Source organism: Hyla sarda, chromosome 1 (genome assembly GCF_029499605.1).
Source record: "Hyla sarda isolate aHylSar1 chromosome 1, aHylSar1.hap1, whole genome shotgun sequence".
Lineage (NCBI taxonomy): Eukaryota > Metazoa > Chordata > Amphibia > Anura > Hylidae > Hyla > Hyla sarda.
Genome location: NC_079189.1, coordinates 65,800,045 through 65,823,515, shown reverse-complemented (window position 1 = coordinate 65,823,515; position 23,471 = coordinate 65,800,045). Strand labels below are relative to the sequence as shown.

General features: G+C 41.5%; 1 protein-coding gene across 4 annotated transcripts in view; it reads left to right on the top strand.

Annotated features, from left to right (window-relative positions):
• LDB2 (LIM domain binding 2) overlaps positions 1-23,471 on the top strand; it is a 403,146-nt gene that overhangs the window by 28,572 nt on the left and 351,103 nt on the right. The window lies entirely within an intron of this gene.

Below are 23,471 nucleotides of genomic sequence, written 5' to 3'. Positions count from 1 at the left end.
TTCTGGTAGTATACTACTGGCAGACACTTCTGCCTGGTTACCTGTCACTGGCACTAGCTGGTCTTTGCCTCCTCCTCTGCCGTGTGCACTGCTTTCTTTCAGGTGCTGTTTTAGCCTTGTGTTGGCCTTGTGTTAGAGCCAGTCCTAACAGGTCCTAACCTGTTTAGTGTTCGGTGTAATGCGTTCTGTTAAGAGTTCCATATCCTGTGTATGATCTTTGCCTGCCACCCCAACTTCACCTCTGTCCCACCCTCTGTACCATATTGCCTTTCCTGTGTATGACCCAGACTATTGACCACAAGTCTGAGCTACCTGCCACGACCATACCACCCACCTCTGACGTTGCTACTTTACTACCTGTCCACAAATTCAGCCGAAACCTGGGTTTGCTCTTGCCTTGCCCCTTGTTGTCATGCACTGGTGTCCCATGGTCCTCTAGACTAATCTTTACCCACATCTGGACCACTTATGAAGCAGTAACCTGGTAGTCTCTAGCTATGTGCAGCTTCCCCATCCTGGAGTGGGATAAAGGGTTAAAACCAAGGGGCTGCTTAGAGTCTGCTCTTTTGTTTGGCCTAATGTCAAACTGGTTGGACACTCTGTCTACTTATGAGATTAAAGTAAGTGTTGGTATAACTTATGTGGTGTAGGGGTGTTGCAATGATGCTACAGAGTCTGGTGGTATTAACCCTTGGTTTGTCATGATGCCAGGATGCGGTTGTTTTGTACAGAAGGCCCTGCCAACAACCGGCCCAGAAATGGCAGGATAAGAAACGGAATGTCCACAGCAGGATTTATGAGATAACTGGAACTTTTACTTAATTTCTTGTGCAAACAGTCTTTACAAATATACAGTTTCTCTTGAGATAACCGGGATGCAGGTTCCTCACAGGCTTTGCTGGGACTAATGGTTTTGAGCTTTAAGCAGGCCACTGTGCCACTAATTATAGGATTTGAGTTGAATATTAGTCACAAGGAATTGGTAGATAGAGCTTTATAACTCACGGTTTTAGTGGCTGCTGGTTCTTTAGGCTTTGGCCTAGTTGAGATGAATTGAGATATGCTGATTGTGCTTGGCTTAAGTCCAGGTCCTAAGAGAGTGAATTTAGTGACTACAGCCTCTTATATACTAAGGAGGCTGGCCTAATCCCATTGGTTGTAAAGCCTGTAGGTCCTGAACCCAGATAACTCTGGGTACATCACATGACAGTATCACATGACCCAGGAAGGTCCTATACATTTGTACAACCATTATAATATGTCACATGACCTAGGAAGGTCCCATACATTTGTACTACCTCTATATACAGACTGAACAATATACAGGAACACATTTATACGAGGTGAACAAGGGGCAAGCCGTGCAGGAGAGTTTTGTGGAATAGAGGGACTCTAACTGAGGGGACTTAAGACAGAGACAGGACATGGTCCTGTACTGGGATACCACACTTACTGTACCTCAGGACACTGGATATGGCACAATACTTTTTGTTCTTTGTTATTGCACCATGACACTCCTATTTTGTTGCTCATTTTGAGTTCTGTGCCTAGTGTCCTGTTCTCTTATTTCAGTTTTTTTTTCTTTGCTATGTTTGTTCATTTTCTTTGCCATATTAATAAATTATGTTATAAAAAAAATGGTTATATAACACAGTGGATTCACACCTCTTGCTCATTCCAATATGTCTCCGTATAAGGCTATATTGTCAGTATTTTGGTTAGTACTTCAAGCCAAAATTAGGAGTGGAACTGACAGAGAGCAAAACTATAATCAAAAGATTTGCACCTTTTTCTATGTTTTGGGCCCACTTCAGGTTTTGGCCTAAAATACTGACCAAAATACCTATCGAGTACTGACCAAAACACTGTACGAGAGTCCAGCCTAAGGTATTTGAGGCCAGTTTTTCCCACCCAGGGTGCCTGCATTTGTTGTAAAACTACAACTACTCTGGACAGTTCCAGAAATGGACGGAGGTCTCAGCAGAGAGTACTGTGGTCAGACTGAAAAGAACTGACGAAGCGCCTAGTGGCGTGGAATGGTCCGTGGCCTGACGCCTGAGCTCCCCCCCATTACCAGCTGCCGCCTCCCGGCATGGATCCTAGTTCGGTCCAGAGATCACCCGGTTGAAGTGACTCGTCTACCAACGGAATGGTGAGCACTCCGCTTTCTTTCTTTCGTATGTGATTTATGTGAATGCTATACTTCCTAGCGTGTAGCGCTCACCGGAGTTCAAGCCACACATACCTGACTAAGTCTTCCATAAGTCGTGTGTACAGCATATATAGAATACGGTGGTGCTGGAGTTCTATATTCTTGTTGTGTTAAGAGTAATTTACTAATCTGTTTAACTTTCTGGCACCAGTTAATTAGAAAAAAAATGTTTTCCATCGGAGTACCCCTTAAAAAAAAATTTTAAACCCCTTGGGGCACAGAGAACGAGCACAGTGCTCTCTACAGACATCTCTGTCCATTTTAAGAACTGTCCAGAGTAGGGGAAAATCCCCATAGAAAACATATGCTGCTCTGGACAGTTCCTGAAAGTGAACAGAGATGTCAGCAGAGAACACTGTGCTCGTGATATCCGCAGAGATCAAAAAGAAAATCATTTCCTCTGTAGTATTCAGCAGCTAATAAGTACTGGAAGGTTTAAGATTTTTTTTAATAGAAGTAATTTAAAAATCTGTTTAACTTTCTGGCACCAGTTGATAAAAAAAAAAAAAAGTTTTCCACTGGAGTACCCCTTTAAGCATTAATAACTCTGGGATGCTTTTACTTATGAATTTGATTCCGAGATTGTTTTTTCATTACATATTTTACTTCGTGTTAGTGGTAATTTTTTGTCAATACTTGCATCATTTCTTGGTGAAAATTTCATGAAAATTTAGCATTTTTCTAAATTTGAAACTCTCTGCTTGTAAGGAAAATAGTCATACCACATACATTATGTATTAATTGACATATACAATATGTTTGCATCATAAAGTTGACATGTTTTTACTTTTTGAAGACATTAGAGGGCTTCAAAATCGGAATTTTTCAGGGACCAGTTAAGATTTGAAGTAAATTTGAGGGTCTTTATGTTAGAAATAACCCATGATGGACCCCATTATGGAAAAACACACCCCTCAAAGTATTTAAAATGAGATTCAGAAAGTTTGTTAACCCTTTAGGTGTTTCACAGGAATAGCAGCAAAGTGGATGAGGAAATTAAAAATCTTCATTTTTTACACTAACATTTTCTTGTAGACCCATTTTTTTCCTTTTTACAAGGGGTAAAAGGTGAAAAGGACCCCCAAAATTTGTAAACCAATTCCTCTCAAGTAATGAAATACCTCATATGTATATGTGAAGCGCTTTGCAAGTGCACTAGAGGGCTGAGAAGGGAAGGAGCGACAATGGGCTTTTGGAAAGCATATTTTGCTGAAATGTTTTTGGGGGGTATGTCACATTTAGGAATTCCCTATGGTGCCAGAACAGCACAACCCCCCCCCCCCACATGACAGACTATTTGGAAACTACACCCCTAAAGGAATGTAATAATGGGTACAGTGAGCCTGAACACCCCACAGGTGATTGACAAACTTTCATTAAATTGGGACAGCAAATTTTTTTGAAAACATTTTTTTGGGGTATGTCGCATTTAGGAAGCCCCCATGGTACCAGAAAAGCAGAAAAAAACACATGGCACACTATTTGGGAAACTACACCCCTCAAGGAATGTAACAAGGGGTACAGTGAGCCTTAACACCCCACAGGTGATTGATGAGTTGTCATTAAAGTGGGACGTGAAAAAATTTATTTTTTTCACTAAAATGCTGGTGTTACCCCAAATTTTTCATTTTCACAAGGGGTAATAGGAGAAAAAGCCCCCCAAAATGTGTAACCCCATTTCTTCTGAGAATAGAAATACCCCATATGTGGATATAAGGTGCTCTGCTGGCGCACTACAGTGCTCGGAAGAGAAGGAGAGCAACTGAGCTTTTGGAGGGAGAGTTTGGTTGGAATTGAAGTCGGGTGCCAGGTGACCCCATTTTGGAAACTATAGCCCTCACAGAATATAATAAGGGATGCGGTGAGCATTTACAACCCACTGGAATTTGACAGATCTTTGGACCATTGGGCTGTGCAAATTACATTTTGTTCAAAAAAAATCTGTCAGACACCTGTTGGGTGTAAATGCTCACTTTACCACTTGTTACATTCTGTGAGGGGTGTTGTTTCCGAAATGGGGTCACATGTGGGGGGTTCACTGTTCTGGCAGCATGGGGTCTTTGTAAATGCACATGGCCTTCAATTACAGTCAAATTATCTCTCAAAAACAGTTTTCCTCCTTGTCTTCTGAGCATTGTAGTGCACCCGCAGAGCATTTTACATCCACATATGGGGTATTTCCATACTTAGAAGAAATCGGGTTGTACATTTTGGGGGGATTTCTTTCCTATTACCCTTTGTGAAAATGAAAGATTTGGGGTAACACCAGCATTTTAGTGAAAAAAATAATAACATTTTTCATTTTTGCGTCCAACTTTAACGACAACTCGTTAATCACCTGTGCAGCAGTGTAAATGATCACTGCACCTCTTAGTACATTCCTTGAGTGGTGTAGTTTCCAAAATGGGGGTCACATGTGGGTGTTTTTTGTTTTTTTTGCGTTTATGTCAGAATCGCTGTAATTCTCAGTCACCCCATGCAAATCACCAATTTAGGCCTCAAAATGTACATGGCTCCCTCTCCCTTCTGAGCTTTGTTGTGCGCCCGCAGAGCGTTTTACATCCACATATGGGGTATTTCCATACTCAGGAGAAATTTTGTTACGAATTTTGGGAGTCCTTTTCTCCTTTAATTTTCTTACACTAACATGCTGGTGTAGACCCCAACATTGCCTTTTTATAAGGGGTGAAAGGAGAAAAATACCCCCAAAATTTGCAACACAATTTCTCCCGAGTATGGAAATACCTGATATGTGGCCCTATTGCCACGGAGTAAGAGAGTGCCATGCGCATTTGGGGCCTAAATTAGGGATTTACATAGGGATGGACCCGGATGCAAGTGTTACACTTGCCTCCGATACGAAAAATACCCTACAGCATTGTTTCCCAAACAGGGTGCCTCCAGCTGTTGCAAAACTCCGACAATGCCTGAACAGTCAATGGCTGTCTGACAACACTGAGAATTATTTGGCAACAGCTGGAGGCTCCGTTTTGGAAACAGTGCCATACGTGTTTTTTTATGGGGGGGGGGGTACTGTGTGAGGGTGTGTGTATATGTAGTGTTTTACTCTTTACTTTGTGTAGTGTAGTGTTTTTAGGGTACATTCACACGGACGGGGGTTTACAGCAAGTTCGAGTTGGGAGTTTGAGCTGCTGCGGAAAGTTTGCCGTATCTCAAACTTGCAGGAAACTCACTGTAAACCCTCGCCCGTGTGAATGTACTGTACCCTGTACATTCACATTGGGGGGGGGGGGGGGCAAATATCCAACTGTTTCAAAATTACAACTCCCAGCATACACTGACCCTGCATGCTGGGTGTTGTAGTTTTGCAACAGCTGAAGTCGCACTGGTTGGGAAACACAGAGTTTGGTAACAGACCATAACTCAGTGTTTTCCTACTAGTGTGTCTCCATCTGTTGCAAAACTACAACTCCCAGCATGCATGGTCAGTGCATGCAGCGAGTTGTAGTTATGCAACAGCTGGAGGGGCACAGTTTGGAGATCACTGTATAACAGTCTCCAAACTGTGGCCCTCCGGATGCTGCATAACTACAACTCTCAGCATGCGCAGAAAGTCCAGGCATGCTGGGAGTTGTAGTTCTGCAAATTCTGTCCCTCCAGATGTTGCCAAACTACATCTCCCTGCAAGCCTGGACAGTCTGGGCATGCTGAGAGTTGTAGTTTTGCAGCATCTGAAGAGCCACAGTTTGGAGACTGCTATACAGTGATCTCCAAACTGTACCCTTCCAGCTGTTGCAAAACTACAACTCCTAGCATGCCCAGACTGTCCAGGCATGCTGGGAGTTGTAGTTTTGCAACATCTGGAGAGCCACAGTTTGGAGACCACTGCACAGTGGTCTCCAAACTGTGGCCATCCAGATGTTGCAAAACTACAACTCCAAGCATGCCCAGACAACAACTCCTAGCATGCCCAGACAGAGGGGGCACCCACCCCTTTAGGATGATGGGGGCTGTCTCTGACAGCTCCGATCATGCTTATTTTACGCACGATCGGGTAACCAGAAAGCCGATCAGCCCGGAAAAAACGTGATTCGCCGTTCAGAATTAACCGGTGAATCATGGCGATAGCCGTTATGGGGTTCTCAGGCCGCACCTAGGCATTGCCTCCGGATGCCCTCTGTCCTTAAGTACCGAGACGCAAGGGCGTACCTGTGTGCCCTCCATCCCCAACAGGTTAATACTAGGAAAATACAATGTGCAAAAAAAATTTAATGTGACCTGCCTAAACAATATAACTATAAGTTGAGAAATGACAAAAGATTTGAATCTAGCAGATGTCAACATAAAACTAATGGTTAAAACACAGCCATGAAAACAATAAAGATGCTGGTGCATAAAAGTAATTTATGTAAAAAAAATGGCGGGTTACGCAAACTTCTTGTTCAGTTAGAATTGTTATCCACAGGGGACTAAGAAACAGAAAAGCTTGTACCTAAATACTTTGGAAAGTTATTATATTTTATGTATTTATTTTGGCAGTGTTTCGGCAATACTTCATCACATACAGGGGGAGGCTTGAGGCTTCTAAATACTAAATAAATACTGACCAAAATACATATCGAATACTGACCAAAATACTGTACAAGAGTGCTCTGAGTTGCAGTTTTAACTGTGGGTCATATTTGTGGATCAATACTAAATAGTCTATGTAACCAAGAGGTGAACTTCCAGCTCCCAAAAGTATTCAAGCTTTATTTCAAATCAAGAGTAAAACATACACCGATGTATAGGTACAACGATTGAAACTGCTGACAAATTTCGGATGTTAGCTGTTCTTACTCATGGCCTGACTGAATGGTCAACCTTTAAAATGTATGGAAGTTTTGGACCTATACATAGGTGTATGTTTTATCCTTTATATGAATTGAAGATTGACTATTTTAGTTTTGATAGGTGAATGTTTAATATTTTAGTTTTGATAGCTGAATTGGTGGAAATGGGCAGTGTTGAGAATTTGGGAAACATTTTCCAACAATATTTTTAAATTTAAAAAAAGAAAAAAAAAATCTAATTTTAAAATAAATTGATTTACATGAAAAATCTACCAAATTATATTTTTGAGAGCTCATTATCATTATGATGATTCATCCATATAGTGTTAAAGGGGTACTTCAGTGGAAAACAATTTTATTTTAATCAACTGGTGCCAAAAAATTAAACACATTTGTAAATTACTTCTATTTAAAATCTTTGTCCTTCCAGTACAAATCTGTTTAACATTCTGCCACCAGTGGATTAGAAAAAAAAAAATCATTGGAGTACCCCTTTAAGTGTTTTTTTTTTTTTTTTTTTTTTTTTTTTATAATAGGAAAATACAACATGTAAAAATAAATAAAATATGTGACCTGCATAGACAATATTACTATAAGTCTAGATATGACAAAATATTTGAATCTAGCAGATGTCAACATAAAACTAATGGTTTAAACACAGCCATGAAAACAATGGAGATGCTGGTGCTTGAGCCAATGAGGCAAAAATAAAGTAATTTATGTAAAAAAAAAAAAATGGCGGTTTATACAAACTTCTTGTTCTGCTAGAAATGTTATCCACAGGGGACTAAGAAACAGAAAAGCTTGTACCTAAATACTTTGGAAAGTTATTATATTTTATGTATTTATTTTGGCAGTGTTTCGGCAATACTTAATCACATACAGGGGGAGGCTTGAGGCTTCATTGTTACTTCCGTGAACAGCAAGGGGCAGGCACAAATGTTATGTATGTCTCCATGTTGAAGCATAGTTCTGCTTTTATTGGAAAAATTCCAAACAATGAAATTAAATAAAAAAAATAAAAAAAACGAAATGCCCCCCTTTTTTTCTTTTGAGATTTTTATTATATATATACTCAGACAGCCTATATGTTTGGCATCATCTAACATGCTATAAAGGAAACCTCTTTATTTAGAGTTTTAGCCAAAAGTTTTGAGACTGACACAAATTTTAGTTTTCACAAAGTTACAGCTTTGGTGTTTTGCATTTCATACATTTTTAAACTTTTATTGACAAATACAACAAGTTTATGCAAAGACTCAGTATTTAAATTGTTGACCCTTCTTTTTCAAAACTTCTGTAATTTGCCTTGTCATGCTCATTGAGGATCGGTTCTCATTTAGATTGAGATCTGGTGAGTTTCCTCGCCATGGACCCAAAATTTCAATGTTTTTTTTCACTGAGCCAATAACCCATCACTATCTGAATGCGATATGCTGGTATGTGGCAACCCAATGTAAGCGCAGATGGTACTACAGGAAAGGATGCCTAAGGCATGCAGTCCTCTACCCGTCATGGTCAGTGTCACACTGTTCACAAGGAATCGAGGGAGTTGACTAACTTTGTGAGCTGTTCCAGTGATGAGTGGCTGCACAGCAGGTGATGGTGGTTGTATTTCCCCTTGGGACCAAACACCCTGTATGATTTCTTTCCTGAAAGTGTTTAGGGCGCCCTGATAGTAACATAGTTAATAAGTCCATCAAGTTCAACCTATAACCCTAATAATTCCCTACTGAGTTGATCCAGAGGAAGGCAGGTAACCCTCATACTTAAGGTAAAAATTCCTTTCCGACTCCAATATGGCAATCAGAATAGATCCCTTGATCAACCTTCTGTCACTATGGATCTAGAACCCATAACCTGTAATGTTATTATTCTCCAAAAATGCATCCAGACCCCTTTTAAATAAATGTATCGAGTTCACCATGACCACGTCCTCTGGCAAAGAATTCCACAGTCTTCCAAAGAACCCCCGTCTGTGCTGGTGTAGAAACCTTCTTTCCTCTAAACGTAGAGGATGTCCCCTTGTTATAGATACAGTCCTGGGTATAAATAGATCATGGGAGAGATCTCTGTAAGGTCCCCTGATATATTTATACATAGTTATTAGGTCTCCCCTAAGCCTTCTTTTTTCTAAATTAAATAACCCTAATTCTGATAATCTTTCTGGGTACAATTTACTATTAACTAAGAATCCCAAGTCCTTTTCCATGTCAGTCGTTCCAAGTGGGCTCCCATTTAATACATAATCCTAGCCCGAATTTTTCTTCCCCATGTGCATTACCTTACATTTATCAGTGTTGAACCTCATCTGCCACTTCCCAGCCCAAACCTCCAACCTATCCAGATCCATTTGTAACAGGGCACTGTCCTCTATTGTGTTTACCGCTTTACAGAGTTTAGCACCATCTGCAAAGATTGCTACTTTGCTATTCAACCCCTCTTCAAGTCATTAATAAATATATTAAATAGAACAGGACCCAAGACTGACCCCTGTGGTAACTAGTAACAGTCACCCAACCAGAATAAGTACCATTAATGACCACCCTCTGTTTCCTATCACTGAGCCGGTTACTTACCCACTTACACACATTCTCCCCCAGCCCAAGCATTCTCATTTTATGCACCAACCTTTTGTGTGGCACCGTATCAAATGCTTTGGAAAAATCCAGATATACGACATCCATTGCTTCCCCCCTGGTCCAGTCTTGAGCTCACCTCCTCATAAAGGCTGATCAGGTTAGTTTGACAGGACTGATCCCTCATAAAGCCATGCTGATATGGAGTCATATATTTATTTAATTTATTTATTTATTTTTATCAAGATACTCCAAAATAGCATCTCTTAGAAAACCCTCAAACAATTTACATACAACTGAGGTTAAACTAACAGGTCTATAATTCCCGGAGTCACCTTTTGACCCATTTTAAATATTAGCACCACATTTGCCTTGCGCCAGTCCTGGGGAACAGTCCCTGTTACTGTGGAGTCCCTGAATATTAAAAATAGGGGTCTGTCTATTACATTACTTAATTCCTTTAGAACACGGAGGTGAATGCCATCTGAACCTTGCTATTTGTCTATTATGATTTTTTGTAGGTGGCACTGTACTTCTTCCTGGGTTAGACAGGTAACCTGCACTGGGGAGTTTACCTTATCTCGCTGTATTTCACCTGGCATTTCATTTTCCACGGTGAATATAGTGGAGAAGAATTTGTTTAATATATTTGCTTTTTCCTTATCCTCCTTTATAATTTCTTTTTTATTGTTTATTAAAGGGCCAACACTTTCATTTTTAACCTTTTTGCTATTTATAAAGTTAAAGAACATTTTGGGGTTAGTTTTACTCTGTTTGGCAGTGAGTCTTTCTGTCTCTATTTTAGCGGCTTTTATCTGTTTTTACATATTCTCTATAGCTTTTTAATGCTTCTTCACTGCCATCCTATTTTAGCAGTTTAAATGCTTTTTTTTTGTTTTTAATTATTTTAATGTTTAACATTTTTATTCATCCATATTGGTTTTCTTTTATTTCTGACCATTTTATTCCCCTAAGCTATGGTGTAGTGCAAAAAAAAAGGAGCAACACTGTGGTAACTTAAAGAAAACATAGGGGGAGATTTAGCAAAACCTGTTCAGAGGAAAAGTTGATGAGTTGTCCATAGCAACCAATCGGATCGCTTCATTCATTTTTCAGAGACCATTTCAAAAGGAAAGAAGTGATCTGATTGGTTGCTATGGGCAACTCAGGAACTTTTCTTCTGGACAGGTTTTGATTAATCTCCCCATAGACTTTACTGTAGTCAAACGACTATTCCAAAATTAGAGACAAAGTAAATAATGTAAACCATGGATAATGACTGTATCAGGTGTAACTTGTAGGCCTTTCTGGCAGCCCTCTGGCACACCTCTTCTCAGAAGAGAGGCCAACTCTAGACCTGAACTTCTTTCTCCTCAGTAGAATGACCTCCTCCCTTTTCTCTAGAAGGTTCCCTGTAGGCATGTGTGCATGTATTAACATTTAAGCTACAATCTATTCCAAAGACAAACACAGTGTCAGCGTACAACATGGCAAAAAATGTATAAAACAGTAAGAACAACACAAGCATATATACAATGAGGCAACATCCAACCACAGGCCCCCGTAGGGATCCCAGGAGGACACTGCACTTTGAATGGCAAAGGGTCATCAACCGAGACCCCCACAATGGCACAGATTTATGAATATGAGACAAAAATATGTCTGTATTTCTCTTAGCAACCAATAACAACTAAGTTTAGATTTTCCAAGAGCTTGCTAAAATATAAACGCTAAGGTGTGATTGTTTATTATGAGCAAAACTAGACATAATATATCTGGGCAAATATTTTGCTTTCACATATAAAGAATTTTAATTAGTAAAAAAATAAAAAATAAAAAAAAAAGTGATAAATTCCCTTAATTTTTTTTTAAATAAAAAAATATGTTGTCAAATTATTTCCTCTTATACATTGACTCCAATTTCATTCCGGAGTGGTGTTTTTGGTTTCAAAGAGGGCCCGGCATCAGACAAAAGATATAACAATTGCCTATAAAAAAAAGAGAAAGAAATTTCTTCATGATGCCCTTGCAGGATATTGTCTATAAAAGAGAAAAGATGACATGAGGAATGGATTTCTTCTTGGTGATTTTTTGGCTCCGATTTTTTTTTGACATGCCTCACTTGAAATTTAAAAAAGCCAAGCAATAGAGCCCAGGGCCTGAAGTTAAGTCTCCTTTAAATCCAATAAAGCTGTAAATGTTCTCAGTTCAGTATTTTTTTGTAAAGTGAAATTTATTTTCATGTTTTGTTTTTGAGTCGAGTTCCTGATATATTTATAACTCTTTTGGGGCCTGTAAAATGCTGACAAGAAGTTTATGACCTTTAACAAGCTGTGGTGAGGCAGAAATAAGCTTTTACTATATATGAAATGGAAAGAAAAATGTTTTTGGTCAGTCTACAGTCATTTTTTTGTAAAAACCTTTCCATTGTGACCTTTTCTTGTTCGGTAATTGCACATTATTCTCCAGAAACCGTTCTATAAAATGTGGAACATGCTGCAGTATTGCAGAACATTTTTGACATGCCGATCTAACCACACCAATAAGTAGCACCTACAAGGACAAAAGATTGTTGAGCAACTGCAAATTCTGTAGCGTTGGGTTAAGCATTTGGGCATAAGGGCAATGGCCAAGGGTCTATGCACAGATGATCCATGGCCAGAGCTCAAGTCCTACAGAAACACATAGGAATGGAGTTCCTGCACTTTTCCACAGTGGGAAAACTGTTACATTATCAAGAGTTCTGCAGGACCAGCCCTTAAGTGGAAATCTATGGCGAGTTCCCACACTTGTTCCCTAGGACTTGATCCCTGTCCATGCCCACAGCAGATTCAAGATAAACACTACTTACTGCTATACCTATCAACAGTCCTGATTTTGGTGGAACAGTCCCATAAATGAGACAGCAAAAGCTAACGAAAAAAAGGACATTTGGTGGTATCTCTATGCATTCCTGGGGTCCTGGTTTTGGTAAATAAAATGTTAATAATTCGCAAAGCCATTTTGCTAATCCATTTGAAGTGTGTTGTAACTATGGTAGTTGGAAAGGGGCTCATGAATGTTATTACCAAGGCTATCTATTTTTCAAGTCTTCATGTCTTAATGTCTTCATGGCCAGATCAAGAATGGTAGAAGCCCATGGACAAGAAATGTAATGGGGGCCCTCCCCCATTAGCAATGAAATAGACTATATGGATAGCCTATAGACATAAATATTAGTTGATTGTCAGCCAGTCCCACTGTTCTCCACTATCTACTACAATAAGCATGCATACAAGATAACCAGATTTGTATAGTTAGCAATGAATTAGCCCCCATACCTTCATATTTCCATGTCTTATTAGGGAAAGTTTCTGAAAAGGTCTGGAGGGAACTGAAAGAGACATCATATCTTACAGTGCCCATGGGATTCTAAAAAAAAGTTTTTGACATTTGGCAGGAACATGCCAAATTTTTGACTAGTCTTGTTCTGAGTGTTCAGACCACCAGGATCTCGAGATATAGCTAGGGAAAGTTCATGGTTAAACACTTCACTTCCCTTTTCCCTCACAATCTCCATCTCACTGTTCAAGACAAGTGCCATTATAGGTCTTTTGAGCTCATACAGCGAGACAGAGATCGAAGTATCCAGGATGGAAGCATTTAACTGCATGCTTCTCCCGGTTGGTGAAGGCCTCTAACCAATCAAAATTTAGACATGTCGCCCATTAATGCCAGGTAAGCCTAAGCCAGGATGAAGGTGTCATCATTTGAATAGAGGCGTAGATTTTAAAAGTCACACATTTTATTCACCTCCCACCTCTTATAGACAGTAATTTCCCTTCAATACACTTCTGCATTTCAAGAGCTATTCCAAGAAGCTGCGGCTGTAATCTGTGGCTGCAGATGGTAATCACAGCCTCATTTTTATTAAAAAATGTCTTCATCTTACTATGTAAATTCCCTTTTTATATCAGATCTTACAATTGCATGCACAATCTTTATCTTTCTAGTACAAAATCTATGGAAGTAGTACTGTTTCCACCATAGTCATGCAGTTGTTAAAATCAACATTATGTAAGAAAAACCTAAAAGTACTGCAGCGGCTTCAGAAAAGTGAAGTTTATGAACTAACATATTTTCTTCACTGCCCTATTTGCCTAATATAAGTGTCTGATAGATAAATGTCTGATAGATACCCCATAAAATACCTTCAACACTTTGTATTCTAAAAATAAATGGGGCTTTCTGGGAGTGTAATATGGACAGCCTATCCTTAGGATAGATCATCAATCTGATCACTGGTAAGGCAACGGAAGTGACTGTGACCCCCCCCCCCCCCTATTGTTTACCAGGAATTATAAAATACTGTACATGTGGCTGTGCCTGGTATTGGATCTTAAAGGGGTACTCCGGTGCTTACACATCTTATCCCCTATCCAAAGGATAGGGGATAAGATGCCAGATCGCGGGAGTCCCGCAGCTGGGGACGACCGTGATCATGCATGCAGCACCCCGTTTGTAATCAGTCCCCGGAGCGTGTTCCCTCCGGGTCTGACTACGGTCGACCGCAGAGCCGGCGGCGTGTGACGTCACGCCCCCGTGTGACGTGACGCTCCGCCCCTCAATGCAAGCCTACGGGAGGGGGCGTGATAGCGATGAGGGGCGGGGCATGATGTCACACAGGAGCAGGGGCGTGAATTCACACGCTGCCAGCCCTGTGGTCGACCTTAATCAGACCCGGAACGAACACGGTCCGGGGACTGATTATAAACAGGGTGCCGCGTGCATGATCACGGGCGTCCCCAGCTGCGGGACTCCTGCGATCAGGCATCTTATCCCCAATCCTTTGGATAGGGGATAAGATGTGTAAGCACCGGAGTACCCCCTTTAATCTCATTCACTTGAATAGGACTTGAATTTTTTACTTGCCATTTTCTGACCCAAAAACTTTTTTTCTCCAGTATATGGTGATATATGAGGACTCATTTTTTGTGCCATGATTTGTGGTTTTTATTTGTACTATTGTGGTATTAATCAGACTTTTTGATTGGGCTAACGTATGTGGGTTAAACCTTTATTTTATCTTCTACACTTTGTTGGTCTGGGGACTTTTAGGAGGAATTATAGATTTCTAGACCACCAGGGGCCATTTCAATGTCACTATAGATCCTGCTTTGACCGCGGCAATCTAAAGAGTTAATAGCCGGTCGCGAAGATCACTGCATGCCAGCTATTAGCGGCAGCCCTCAGCCATAGCAATCAGCTGGGGTCCACCCCACATGACGCAGGCTTTAGTCAGGAGCCCACAGCATACATCCTTAAAAGGGGTATTTCGGCTTTAAACATTTTATCCCCTATCCAAAGGGTGTCTGATCGCAGGGGGGCCCGCCGCTGGGACCCCTGCGATCTCCCTGCAGCACACACATTATGTGCAGAGCTGCATCTCTAGGCTCGGAAACCAGAAGTTTTCGGGACTGAAGACGTGATGTAATGCTAGCAGTGGGCCCCATGTGATCATAACATCTTATCCCCTATCCTTTGTATAGGGGATAAAATGTCTAAATCCGGAATACCCCTTTAATGGCCCATGTCGTGTATACTTGTCATGGGTCGTTAAAGGGTTAATTTTAATATTGGGAGTGAATATCAGACTATTGGTGGGATTATATAGTCAGGGGGGTGCGTATTAGACACACACACCCCTTAATGAACAAAATTCACACCCATAACCTGAAAGTCACTCCTATTATTTAAATGAAGTTCACGCCCATCTGACTGATTTCCTAGATTGGCAGACAAACTATAAACCCTTCTATCTCAGGAATGGAAGATTGTATCAAGAAACTTTATATTCAATGATATTGCAATCTTATTTTTGGAGGTTGACCACAGTTCCTCTTTAACCCCTTAACGACGCATGACGTATATATACCCCGTGTCAAATCGGTTCGGTCCCAGTGGCCATCAACGGCTGGGACCCGTGGCTAATACAGGACATCACTGATCGCAGTGATGCCCTGTATTAACCCTTCAAAGTTGACTGCCATGTCTGAAGTGAAATTGAAGTATCTTGGCAGCTCAGTCAGGCTGTTCAGGACCTACCTGCCTCCTCGGTGTCCGATCGGCGAATGACTTCTCCGTGCCTGAGATCCAGGCAGGAGCAGTCAAGCACTGATAACACTGATCAATGGCATGTTAATACATGCCAGTGATCAGTGTAAAAGATCAGTGTGTGCAGTGTTATAGAACACTGGAAAAAAAAGTGTTCATAAATGTGATTTAACCCCTTCCCTGATAAAAGTTTGAATCACCACCCTTTTCCCATAAAAAAAAAAAACGTGTAAATAAAAATAAACATATGTGGTATTGCTGCGTGCGTAAATGTCTGAACTATAAAAATATATAATTAATTAAACCGCACCGTCAATGGCGTACACGGAAAAAAATTCCAAAGTCCAAAATAGCATATTTTTGGTCACTTTTTATACCATTAAACAATTAATAAAAAGCTATCTAAAAGCACAATCACAACAAAAAATGGTACCAATAAAAACTTCAGATCACAGCGCAAAAAAAGAGCCCTCAAACTGCCCCGTACGTGGAAAAATAAAAAATTTATAGGGGTCAGAAGAGGACATTTTTAACCCCTTAACCTGTTAAGGACATAGGACGTTCTCTAACATCCTCACTACCTGGGCTTTAATGCCCAAGGACGTTAGAGAACGTCCTGTTGTATTTCCGGTCTCTGCCGCTCGCCGGGCAGAGATCGGAACCGGGTGCCTGCTGAAATCCTTCAGTAGGCATCCAGGGCAAACGCCGAGGGGGGCCATGTAGACCCCCCATGTCGGCGATCGCCGCAAATTGCAAGGGAAATCGCCCTTGCGATCTGCGGCGATACCGGGCTGATCGGGTCTCTGGTTTCGACCGCCCGGTAATTTTGCATGATCCCGGCTGTCACAGACAGCCAGGACCATGCTAAAGTATAGGAGCGAGGTGGCAAGCCTGCCACCTCCTCCGATCCCCTGCGATCCGTCGGTTAACTGACCGACCTATCGCAAGGGGGGGGGGGCGGTTACTTCCTCCCGTCCTGCCCGGCCCCTTGAAGTCCGGAGAGGACGGGAGGAAGATCGGAGGACGTGGCGGGGGACGGTGGAGTGCTGGGGACCAGCCCCGGTACTTACCTCGTCCCTGAAGACCCGGATCCCTGCGATGAAGATGGCGGTGGCGGCGACAGGTGAGTAGATCTTCAGCCGCGGTCGGGCCCTTTACAGCAATGCACGTCGCCGTAAAGCGACATGCATTGCTGTAATGGGACCCTGTAAACTACAACTCCCAGCATGCCCAGACAGCCCTTGGCGTCTGGGCATGCTGGGAGTTGCAGTTTTGCAACATCTGGAGGTCCACAGTTTGGAGACCACTGTGCCCTTCCAGATGTTGCAAAACTACACATCCTCAGCATGCCCTTACTGCCCAGGCATGCTGGGAGTTGTAGTTCTGTAACATCTGGCCCTTCAGATGTTGCAGAACTACAACTCTCAGCATGCCTGGACAGTTTTGGCATACTGGGAGTTGTAGTTTTGCAACATCTGGAAGGGAACAGATTGGGAACCACTGTATTAGTGGTCTGCAAACTGTAGTCCTCCAGATGTTGCAAAACTACTACTCCCAGCATGCCTGAGAATGCTGGGAGTTGTGGTTTTGCAACAACTGGAGGCACACTGGTTGGGAAACATTGTCTGTTTCCTAACTCAGTGTTTCCCAACCGTGTGCCTCCAGCTGTTGCAAAACTATAACTACCAGCATGCACTGATAAACTATGCATGCTGGGAGTTGTAGTTTTGTAACAGCTGGAGGTCCCCCCCCCCTGTGAATGTACAGGGTACATTCACATGGGCAGGGGGCTTACAGTGAGTATCAGGCTGCAAGTTTGCGATGCAGCAAATTTTGCGCGGCAGCTCAAACTCGCAGCGGGAACTTGCTGTAATCCCCCCGCCCGTGTGACTGTACCCTAAAAACACTACACTACACTACACTAACACTAAATAAAATAAAAAGTAAAAAACACTACATATACACTTACCCCTACACAGCCCCCCTCCCCTCCCAATAAAAATAAAAAACGTCCGGTACGCCACTGTTTCCAAAGTGGAGCCTCCAGCTGTTGCAAAACAACAACTCCCAGTATTGCCGGACAGCCGTTGACTGTCCAAGCATGCTGGGAGTTTTGCAACAGCTGGAGGCACCCTGTTTGGGAATCACTGGCGTAAAATACCCCTATGTCCACCCCTATGCAAATCCCTAATTCAGGCCTCAAATGCGCATGGCGCTCTTACTTTGGAGCCCTGTCGTATTTCAGGACAACAGTTTAGTGTCACATATGGGGTATCGCCGTACTCGGGAGAAATTGTGTTACAAATTTTGGGGGGCTTTTTCTCCTTTAACCCCTTATGAAAAGGTGAAGTTGGGGTCTACAACAGCATGTTAGTGTAAAAAAATAAATTTTTTACACTAACACGCTGGTGTTGCCCTATACTGTTCATTTTGACAAGAGGTATAAGGGAAAAACGCCCCCCAAAATTTGTAATGCAATTTCTCCCGACTACGGAGATACCCCAGTGGGCGCAAAGTGCTCTGGGGGCGCACAACAAGGCCCAGAAGGGAGAGTGCACCATGTACATTTGAGGTGATTTGCACAGGGGTGGCTGATTGTTACAGCGGTTTTGACAAACGCAAAAAAAAAAAACACATGTGACCCCATTTCGGAAACTACACCCCTCACGGAATGTAATGAGGGGTGCAGTGAGAATTTACACCCCACTGGTGTCTGACAGATCTTTGGAACAGTGGGCTGTGCAAATTAAACATTTTGTACAGCCCACTGTTCCAAAGTTCTGACAGACACCAGTGGGGGGTAAATGCTCACTGTACCCCTTGTTACGTTCCTCAAGGGGTCTAGTTTCCAAAATGGTATGCCATGTTGGGGTTATTTTGCTGTCCTGGCACCATAGGGGCTTCCTAAATGCGACATGCCCCCCGAGCAAAATTTGCTCTCCAAAAGCCAAATATGACTCCTTCTCTTCTGAGCATTGTAGTTCGCCCGTAGTGCACTTCAGGTCCACTTATGGCGTACCTTCATACTCAGAAGAGATGGGGTTACAAATTTTGGGGGGTATTTTCTGCTATTAACCCTTGCAAAAATGTGAAATTTGGGGGGAAACACACATTTTTGTGAAAAAAAATATATATTTTTTTACATATGCAAAAGTCGTGAAACCCCTGTGGGGTATTAAGGCTCACTTTATTCCTTGTTACGTTCCTCAAGGGGTCTAGTTTCCAAAATGGTATGCCATGTGAGGGTTTTTTGCTGTTGTGGCACCATAGGGGCTTCCTAAATGCGACATGCCCCCCGACCAAAATTTGCTCTCCAAAAGCCAAATATGACTCCTTCTCTTCTGAGCATTGTAGTTCGCCCGTAGTGCACTTCAGGTCCACTTATGGGGTACCTTCATACTCAGAAGAGATGGGGTTACAAATTTTGGGGGGTATTTTCTGCTATTAACCCTTGCAAAAATGTGAAATTTGGGGGGAAACACACATTTTAGTGAAAAAAAATTTTTTTTTTACATATGCAAAAGTCGTGAAACACCTGTGGGGTATTAAGGTTCACTTTACCCCTTGTTATGTTCCCCAAGGGGTCTAGTTTCCAAAATGGAATGCCATGTGGGGATTTTTTGCTGTTCTGGTACCATAGGGGCTTCTTAAATGCAACATGCCCCCCAAAAACCATTTCAGAAAAACGTACTCTCCAAAATCCCCTTGTCGCTCCTTCGCTTGTGAGCCCTCTCCTGTGCCCGCCGAACACTTTTCATGGACATATGAGGTATATCCTTACTCGAGAGAAATTGGGCTACAAATATAAGTATACATTTTCTCTTTTTACCCCTTGTAAAAATTAAAAAATTGGGTCTACAAGAACATGCGAGTGTAAAAAATGAAGATGGTGAATTTTCTCCTTCACTTTGCTGTTATTCCTGTGAAACACCTAAAGGGTTAAAATGCTGACTGAATGTCATTTTGAATACTTTGGGGGGTGCAGTTTTTATAATGGGGTCATTTGTGGGATATTTCTAATATGAAGACCCTTCAAATCCACTTCAAACCTGAACTGGTCTCTGAAAAATTGTGAGTTTGAAAATTTTGTGAAAAATTGGAAAATTGCTGCTGAACACATCAATTTTATGATGCAAACATAAAGTAGACATATTGTATTTGTGAATAATTTGGAATATCCATTTTCCTTACAAGCAGAGAGCTTCAAAGTTAGAAAAATGCAAAATTTTCTATTTTTTCAGCATATTTTGAAATTTTTCACTAAGAAACGATGCAAGTATCGACAAAATTTTACCAATAACATAAAGTAGAATATGTCATGAAAAAACAATCTCGGAATCAGAATGATAGGTAAAAGCATTCCAGAGTTATTAATGTTTAAAGTGACAGTGGTCAGATGTTCAAAAAACGCTCCGGTCCTAAGGTGTAAAATGGCCTGGTCCTTAAGGGGTTAAGGACAATGAACGTACTCCTACGCCCCCGTTTCCGAGTCCTTAAGGACCGAGGACGTAGGAGTACATCCTGTCCATTCCCGGGCCCCCCGCAGCCAGCTGGAGCGGAGCCGGAGTCCGATACCTGCTGATATCGATCAGCAGGCATCGCGGCATATCGCCCAGGGGGGTCATGATGAACAATTCAGCCCAGCGATCTGCGGCGTATTGCGGGTCAATCGGGTCTCCAGTGACCCGGTGACCCGGAATTACTGGCTGATCGGGGCCGTCTCTGACGGCCCCAAACAGCCATAGCCAGCAGGGGTGAGGCACTGGTGCCACCTCACGATCGCCCTGATTCGTCGGCCGGATTACCGGCCGACCAATCAGGGCATCTGCTGTAGGTGTCACTCCCGCAACCCGCTCCGCCCCTCTTCCGGAGGACGTGAGCGGGTGCGGGACATGGACCCCGGCAGCTGGGGACCCCGATCCCCGGCGTCCCTGTTGGGATCGGGGCCCCAGGAGCGGCGGCGGCGAGGGACTGACCTGCAGCCTGGATCAGCAGTTGGACGTGAGTGACAGCCTCCTGCTGTTGCTTAGCAACAGCTCCCAGCATGCAAAAAGGGCATGCTGGGAGCTGTAGTTATGCAACAGCAGGAGGCAGACCACCACAACTCACAGCATTCCCTTACGGGCATGCTGGGACTTATAGTTTTGCAACAGCTGGAGGCACATTTTTTCTATGGAAAAGTGTACTTTCAGCTGTTGTATAACTACAACTCCCAGCTTGCACAATCAGCTAAAGTGCATGCTGGGAGTTGTAGTGGTGCATCTGCTGGTTGCATAACTACAACTCCCAGCATGCCCGTTGGCTGTCGGTGACTGCTGAGAGTTGTAGTTTTGCAACAGCTGAAGGCACACTGGTTGTGAAACACTGAGTTAAGTAACACCATAGGGGCTTCCTAACTGCGGCATGCCCCCAGAGCATAATTTGCTTTCAAAAAGCCAAATGTGACTCCTTCTCTTCTGAGACCTGTAGTGCGCCAACAGAGCACTTTTCACCCCCATATGGGGTATTTTCTGAATCGGGAGAAATTGGGCTTCAAATTCTGTGGTGTATTTTCTGCTTTTACCATTTTTAAAAATGTTACATTTTTGGGAAACCAAGCATTTTAGGTAAAATTTTTTTTTTTTTTTTTTTTACATATGCAAAAGTCGTGAAACACCTGTGGGGTATTAAGGTTCACATTACCCCTTGTTACGTTCCCCGAGGGGTCTAGTTTCCAAAATGGTATGCCATGTGTTTTTTTTTTGTTGTTCTGGCACCATAGGGGCTTCCTAAATGTGGCATGCCCCCAGAGCAAAATTTGCTTTCAAAAAGCTAAATGTGACTCCTTCTCTTCTGAGACCTGTAGTGCGCCAGCAGAGCACTTTTCACCCCCATATGCGGAGTTTTCTGAATCGGGAGAAATTGGGCTTCAAATTTTGTGGGGTATTTTCTGCTATTACCCTTTTTAAAAATGTAAAATTTTGGGGAAACCAAGCATTTTAGGTAAAAAAAAAATTTTTTTTTAAATATATGCAAAAGTCGTGAATCACCTGTGGGGTATTAAGGTTCACTTTACCCCTTGTTATGTTCCCTGAGGGGTCTAGTTTCCAAAATGGTATGCCATGTGTTTTTTTTTTTTTTTTTTTTTTGCTGTTCTGGCACCATAGGGGCTTCCTAAAGGTGACAGGTCCAAAAAACATTTGTCGCTCCTTCCCTTCTGAGCCCTCTACTGCGCCCGCAGAACAATTTACATAGACATATGAGATATATCCTTACTCGAGAGAAATTGGGTTTCAAATACAAGTAAAAATATTCTTATTTTTACCCCTTGTAAAAATTCAAAAATTGGGTCTACAAGAACATGCGAGTGTAAAAAATGAAGATTTTGAATTTTCTCCTTCACTTTGCTGCTATTCCTGTGAAACACCTAAAGGTTTAAAACACTTACTGAATGTCATTTTGAATACTTTGGTGGGTGCAGTTTTTATAATGGGGTCATTTGTGGGGTATTTCTAAGATGAAGAACCTTCAAATCCACTTCAAAACTGAAAAATTTAGTGAAAAATTAAAAAATTGCTGCTGAACTTTGAAGCCCTCTGGTGTCTTCCAGAAGTAAAAAAAATGTCAATTTTATGATGTAAACATAAAGTAGACATATTGTATATGTGAACTAAAAAATATTTTTTTTGAATATCCATTTTCCTTACAAGCAGAGAGCTTCAAAGTTAGAAAACTGCAAAATTTTAATTTTTTCATCAAATTTGGGGATTTTTCACCAAGAAAGGATGCAAGGTACCACAAAAATTTACCACTCTGTTAAAGTAGAATATGTCACGAAAAAACATTCTCAGAATCAGAATGATAAGTAAAAGCATTCCGGAGTTATTAATGTTTAAAGTGACAGTGGTCAGAATTGCAAAAAATGCTCTGGTCCTTAAGGTGTAAAATGGCCTGGTCCTTAAGGGGTTAAACATATAAATTCTCCTGCATGTACTTATGATTTTTTCCAGAAGTACGACAAAATCAAACCTATATAAGTAGGGTTTTATTTTAACCGTATGGACCTATAGAATAAAGATAAGGTGTCAATTTTGCCGAAAAATGCACTGCACAGAACCGGAAACCCCCAAAATTTACAAAATGGCGTTTTCTCTTACATTTTTTCGCACTATTTTTTTTGCCGTTTCGCCGTGGCTTTTTGGGTAAAATTACTAATGTCACTGCAAAGTAGAATTGGTAGCGCAAAAAAAAAAAAGCCATAATATGGATTTTTAGGTGGAAAATTTAAAGGGTTATGATTTTTTTAAAGTAAGGAGGAAAAAACGAAAAAGCAAAAAATGAAAAATGCTGGGTCCTTAAGGGGTTAAAATTGGTTTTAACCATGAGTAAGGGTTATTCTAACAATTCGAGACACGTTTTTGGGTGTTTATTTTGTAGGGAATAACAGGTTGATTACATTTTTGTATATATGGTGCTATTTTCCATAACGTTAAATATTGGCACATATACTGCTGTTTCATTTTTCTGTTATTATTAGATGGTGGGGGCCCAACTCATTTTTCTACGGGGTCCTATGAATTCTGGTTAAGCATCTGCATACAAAGTTTTTAAATAGATTTTTAATGTAAAAAGTTTCACCATGAAAATGTTTACAAAAACAGGTCTATTCATGCAAGACAAAGACATATTTGTGCAATTTCTTTTAATTCCTTTATGTATTTATCAAGAGTGTCAGTTTCCTATGGTAAATTATATGCTAACAAGGAAATGTATAAGTAATGAACTGTTGGTTATACATGTTATGTCCATTTATTA